The following is a 7,034-nucleotide window of genomic DNA, read 5'->3' as shown; positions in this document are numbered from 1 at the left end:
TGAGGCCGTGTTTATAGATTCTGGAGTCTGTTCTGTCTAAAATCAATAAGATTTGCCCGGTTCTTGTAGAGAAAACAAGATGCAGCTTTTTATAAGACTATAAATAAAGGATGATTTGCTGATGACCTTGATAGCTTTAGAAAGATGACTAAGTAAATGTTTCCACTGCACAAAACTCTTGTTTATCTCAGCTAACTTCCTGATTCTGACCTTTTTCTTTTTTTTGCTAAGCTTGAAAAAAAAATTTTAGCCCAGTTAATTTTTTAAAATCCATTTTACATTTGATTTCTTTCACTCACTCCTAATTGCTGCCCTCTTCTAAGACTCTTCTGACAGTCAACACCTGATGAGTTTGTAAGCTGCAGCAGTGATTGATTTTGAATGTCTCTTTTGTGAGCTCTTTTCATTTCATGGATCTGAGCCCCAAATAATGAGCGCTAACAAACATCTTTGGGTTTATAACTCCTTTGTGTGGCTGTGTGAGTGAGCTAAAGGTCGGCCCAAATGAGGACACATCTCACGGTTGACACTTTCAAAGGGTAGTTATGCTCTCAACTTGAGAATCTAGAAGTTTATGGAAGGTGTCTTCATTTAGAAGTGGTTCATAAAAGCTATTTTATTTTGATAGCTAAATAAAAGGCATGCAGATGAGTCTTCCAGACAGTAGTATTTTGTGAGCACCAGGTGGCAGCATCACTAGCGTACTAATGCACAAGGCACTATAGAACTATCAGAATGAGAGTCAATAGATTATAATGGAATTTTAAATTAATTTAAGTAATATCAATAAATACCCTGAGGAGGCAAAAAATGAGGTGTCTATTAGTACCAAGAACATTTTTCTCTCCATCCCTATGTACCACCCTATGTAAGTGCCTGGTTTTTTTTTTTTCCCATCAAGACCCCAAAGAATCCTACTTTTAATCAGTACTACATTTTTCTAATGTCTGTGAGACTCTTTTTTTCTTCCTTGGCTTTAGATTTTGGGGGAAATCCAAGATACCAAGTGGTATGCTTCAGCGTTACACTAATTTTGTTTTGTCTTATAATTAAGGCCTAAAGGAAATAGGATGGTTTTTGCATTTGTTTCATGACTGTTACCTTCCTGTAGCTTAATAAAGCCCCAAGAAATGCATAGTAGAGGCAGTGATTCAGTCTTTTGCCCTTCTGGAGTGTTTTATATCTCATGAATATATTTTGGGTAATGAGTGCACAGACTCTCTTCATGTTTTAAAGAGTGCTGAGGTTTATCTTAGACTAGCTTCTCCTCAAAAACTAATGGATACTGGTAACAATTTTGGCCATAAATTACAGGTAAAATGTCAGGGATCATCTTTGGGTAGACAACTGAATTCTCTTTGAACTTTCATAGTTCTTTATTTTCAGCTCCTTTTGGAGAAAGGGTGGTGGGGTGGGGAGAGTGTTGACAGAATGAGACTTGTCTCTGGTTTCACCTTGGGTTGCAGATTTAAGGCTGGGGGTGGGGTGGGTGGCAGGAGGTCAGCTAAAATAGGAAGTATTAAGGAGAGTTAATAATTATAGTCCTACACACTGAAGTAAGTCTCTAAGGGAACATCATTGTATGACAGCACAAGATCTTAACTTGTTCATAATGGTGATGCTGTCACCAAGCGAGTCTGATACTGTTGCTTCTTTATGTGAGACTCCAAGGTTTACATAGCACTTTTTGTGTATTATTTCACTTGCTTCTCACAGTCTTATAAAAAGTATAGCTCCTTTTTATCTTCATTTTAGAGATGAAAATACTGAGGCTCAGAGAAATCGTGACTTGCCAAAAGTCTCCTGGCTATTAAATTGAGGAAGGATTGGAATCTGCGTACACCCTTCAGGTCTACTTCCTATCCATTATACCAGAAGTCTTTGCCCTGGAGGGGACACAGGGTAATCCAGGAAAGGAGTGGCTTTGAACCGAAGCAACGGGAATAATCAATGAGGGTTGGAGGGGATGGCTTGTATCCATTTGTACCCCCACACCACCTAAAGCAAAGGGTGGGTTTGTCTAGTGGGGTTCAAGTCCTCCAGAGTGAGAAGTATAGAACTATAACCAGGTATTGCGGAAGTCATGCTTGCACCTTTTTCTTTCCCTAGACTCCCCATAGTCACTACCAAGATGAACTCTGCATACTATGGGAATGAGTAGTACAGGATGGACAGCATTGATGGGTTGCAGTTACGTCATCTTTCCCCACAGAGCTCACCCGTCTTCTGAACTTCCTATTTCTGAGCAGGGCCAACCTTCCAGCTTCCCAGCTTCTCAACCTCGTCGGCCTTGATGCCCACAATTGCTTTCTTCAATTAATCTGATGATTTCTCCTTTTTCATCCTTCTTAACGTCTGTAGCATTCGACACTGTTGACCACCCTTTGTTCTTGAATACTTGTCTCCTTGGTTTTCCATGGTACTGACCACTCACTCTCCTTTGCTGGCTCATCATCCACAACACCCCCTGAAACTGGGTGTACTTGGTCACTTCATCAGATCCCATGTTTTGTCCCTATGCAGATTGTTCAGATTCTCTCTCTGCACGCGCGCGCACACACACACACACACACACACACTCTCTCTCTCTCTCTCTCTCTGTCTCTCCCTCTCTCTCTCTCTCACTGTCTCTCTCTTGGAGCTGAGCTCCAGGACATTTTGAACTTGAGAAAACTTAATTACCTTTCCTCTAAAATTTACCCTTTTCTGACCTTCCTATTGCTCTTGAGCAGACCAATATCCTTCTGTATCGCACAGGTTCACAGCCTTAGCCTTAGTTCATTTTCTCTCCCCTGCAATATCCAGTTAACAAATCTTGTCATTAAGCTACCTCAAGTAGCTTCCACATCTCACTTCTCTCTACTACCACTACCTTTTTAATTCAGGCCCCCTTGGCTAGACCACTGCAAAAGCCTCCTCTTTGGTGTTTCTACCTCAAGCCTCTAGTCACCAAACTGTTGTCTTCACAGCTGCCTGAGTGATTTTCCCCCACAAATTGTGTCTGATTGTGTCATTCCCTTATTCAAATTAACATGGCTCCCTACTGGCTATAGAATCAGAGATTTCATTTCTATCTCATCCTTTTCCGTGGAAGTTTTATAATGTACATAATTTAGTAGAGTTTGTAATTTATAAATAAGTTAATAAACATTTCAGGTACGCACGAAAGTTTGGAGATCACTTAACTGTGTCATACTGTCTTTCTGGGGTGTCTAAAATATTTTAGAGAGATCTCTGTCCCAAATAGCAAATTTAAAAGTATCACATACATGGAACACATGTACATGTATGTGGGGAAGAAATGACTTGTCCCTATAACATGTTTCATTAGGGTTTGTTGACTTAAAAAAAAGGCAACCAGAGGTAAAGATTAATTGAAAATGGTCCTTTAAATTATATTTTCCAGGAACATTAATTTTAAAAGTGATTCAAAGCAGCTATTTCCTGCACAATACATAAATTCTACTGTAGAATCTAAACTCTCTCATTTACAAACAAAATAATCTCTATGATTCCGGTTCAAAATCCTGGTGTTAGAATGAGGCTGAAAAGAGAAAACATAAATCCAAGAAATAAACTCTAAATTACCACTGTCAAGGATGTAGTAAGTCAATCAGTGGGAGTTTATTTATGAGTGTTATTTTCCAATCCCTTAATTTCAAAAAGCTAAAATCTAAGAGCTGTACTGCTGAAAATTCTGCTACCGACAACTACAGATGTTGGTTTGCTCTCAAAGGGAAACGATATTTATAATGTAAAAGGGTGACAATTGGTATTTTTACCACTATTCTTTGCATTTTAAATAACAGTCTGATAGTGCAAAGCACAGTAATTTTAGTAACTCTGACTTGTGTATTGGTCCAAAGATTCTGTTATTTCAGATAACTGTGAAACGTGCAATGCTATTTAGAGTCTAACACAAGATCAGGTTTATATGATTGTAGTTATAACATGAGAAAGGTTGAAGCAGGAGGCTGACTAGGAAAAATAAATGGCTAACGCTGGAAAACGAAGCATGGTTCCCCTTGGGCCATCTGAAAACTTCAATCTATTCTGTTTAGCTTCTCCTGTGAAATATAATTAAAGAGCATCTAATTCGCCTGCATCAGTACTCTTTCCACCCTGGCACATTGTAACAAGGATTTGGTGGTTTTAAAAGGAAAAAAAGTTATCTCCTGACCAACTCTCTAGTGATGCTAGGCTGACCCTAGGCTAATTATGCATTGGCAAGCCTGAATATGAAGTAGTTGCAATTTGGCAAGACCTACCAAGGATCCAAAACGCTACCTCCTGTATGTGAGGAGGCAATAGTCTTTTGTTGTTGTTCAGGAGTGTCCAACTCTTTGTGATCCCATTTGGGGTTTTCTTGGCAAAGACAGTTTGCTGCTTCCTTCTCCAGGTCATTTTACAAATGAGGAAACTGAAGCAAACAGGGTTAAGTGACTCACTCAGGGTCTCATGGCTAGGAAGTGTCTGAGGCCAGATCTGAACTTGGAAACAAGTTCAGTCTTCTTGACTCCAGGCCTAGTGCTCTACCCACTGTTCCACCTAGTTTTCCAATACAGGACTTTAGTGAAAGACAACTTTTGACAAAGATTTCCATGAAAAGCCAGTTCAATATTGTTTAACAAATTGGAATACTGTTCTTACAACCAAACTAGCGAAGCGGAGAAAACTTCATCACCAGATCGTTAAGTCACCAAATGATAACTTGTTTTTTAGCCACAGCAACACTAAAACATTCTATGGAATTGACAGCATCCCCACCAATGACATCAGAAATCTGAAAATAAGATCTGAAATAGACATACAGGTGGATTGAAATAGAAGCAAAAATTTTTCCATTATTATAATTATCATATCCATAATTTTGCAAACTACAAGGAGTCAATTACAATGTTAGGGCTTTATTGTTTCTTAAATATCTGAGTTTAATTCTTTGCAAATATTGGCAAACAGTAAGACCGAGTATTCTGAGATCTACGTCCAAAAGCAGATTAAGAAAGTGAAATCAGTGGACTTCTTAAACAGCAGCTCTGTAAAACACCCTCGACTTTTCTGAAAACTTCACATCTGAATTCCAAACCAGAAATATTAATGTACAAAACAGCGTCGTAAAAAAATCTCACAAGATAATGCAGACAATAAAATTTAAAACACATAAAAAGAATCACTACATGCTACAAAACAGCTTTCAGCATTTTCCTTTTAACAAGTCAAATGAAAGATACTTAAATTAGGCAATTTTGTCAATTTCTGGAGGTATTTTGCGCTACTGAAATGAGCTCTTAATGGCAAGTACTTCTATATTGTACAATTAAATATGGTTGGGATAATCCCTGTAGAGATTTGCATCTTTTGGCCAGTGTGGGATCATTCCCTGCTATCTGAAATCACCATCCCAACATTCAGATTCTTTCTTAAAAAGCAAAGAGGTTTTCAAGTCGTGGAAATTTATAATGTACAGAACTCTTTAAGTCTATAGCAGTACTATAAAATAATACACACCTATTTAATGATTTCTCTACATGGGCTACTTCTGTAGCTAGGAACCACAAAAAGAAACTGGTCATTCTTTCAGTGATTTATCAGGTTGTCATAAACTTAGTTACAACAAAGATACGCAGGTCTATGGAATGCAAATAAAATCTAATTAAGCTGCATTTTGAACTAGTTTCACTTGATTACATATGCATACAATACCCAACAGGAAGCATATTTCATGCTTAGATGTCACACAATGTCAGTCTGATGTTCTGAAGCAGTCTCGTAAATTCAGGGAAGTGCAACAGGGATGCGCGTTCAGTAGTAACTGAAAACAGCACCTTAACGTCTCTATTCCAACGTGAATGATATGCATGTCAGGAAAAGTTTCTTTTAAATGACTGGTACAGACATGTTCTGACTTTTTGATTTTCAAAAATCTAGAAAATAGTTTTAACTGGAAAAAAAAAATCCCTTCCTATTTACTCTGTGTTGTTAATGATTTCCCCAGTATTTTATAAAGGTAAATAAGTAAAAATAAGACTATGTTATGGAAATAGGTGAACTACATACTTTAATAAAAGCAAAGATATAGAAAGTATCAAAAATTAGTGGCCATTAGTTCCTCAAAGTTAACTGAAAAATTTTCATAACTATAAAATAACACCACATTCTCAGATTTTGTTGTACATTTATAGAATGTTATTTTTATGTGCACTACATAAACACAGTTGGGTAAAAGAATCTTTTGCATACAATTTAAGAACTCTTTTAGTAAACTGATTCATAGGATTTTTTTCATTATTTACTTTGAACATAGAAAGGGTGAACCAAACAGTATTTGAAGAAATTTAAACAGGTCACTGCTAGACTCCTACTTAAGTACATTTAAAAAAAAAATTAACATTTTTCTCATTATTCTGCTTTTTGCTTTTACTTATCTTGTCCATTTCCAACAATAAAATAGGACATATAGTATTAAGGCTGCAAAATTAGCAAAAGGATGATTTCCATATGTTTAAACTTTCTTCATGGAAAATTCATATACTGAGCAAATTAAGTTTAAGTGGATAACTGTTTACTAAATACTAAACATATAATTTAACAGCATGACTCAGAATTCACTAATATTTTTAGAAAATGAGGAAAGTTTATTTGGGGAGTTCAAACTGTACATATTACATCAATGCTTTAAAAGATTTACAAATCAACATGGCAAAAAAGCTTAATCAGAAAGGAAAAAGCCCTTTTTATATATGATCCAATCTCCCTATAAAAAAGGAACACTGTACCTCACTTGCTTTAGCAGCAAGTGCCATTGATTGCCTTTTGCCATTTTTGTTACCAAAACAGCATTACAACCATCACAAATACCAGGATAGAGCAACCAGTCTCACACCAGGATATTTTACTGTCAAGCAAAATGGAAAATTCAAAAATGTATGTGTCTGTGTGTGTGTGGGTGTGTGTATACACACACACAAACTTGGAAAACATCAGTGCTGCTCTGAAAAATATCTTCATGTGCTACCTCTAACAAATATCCCTAA

The sequence above is a fragment of the Trichosurus vulpecula genome, chromosome 9, assembly GCF_011100635.1.
Source record: "Trichosurus vulpecula isolate mTriVul1 chromosome 9, mTriVul1.pri, whole genome shotgun sequence".
NCBI classification, from domain to species: domain Eukaryota; kingdom Metazoa; phylum Chordata; class Mammalia; order Diprotodontia; family Phalangeridae; genus Trichosurus; species Trichosurus vulpecula.
This window is presented reverse-complemented; position numbering follows the sequence as displayed.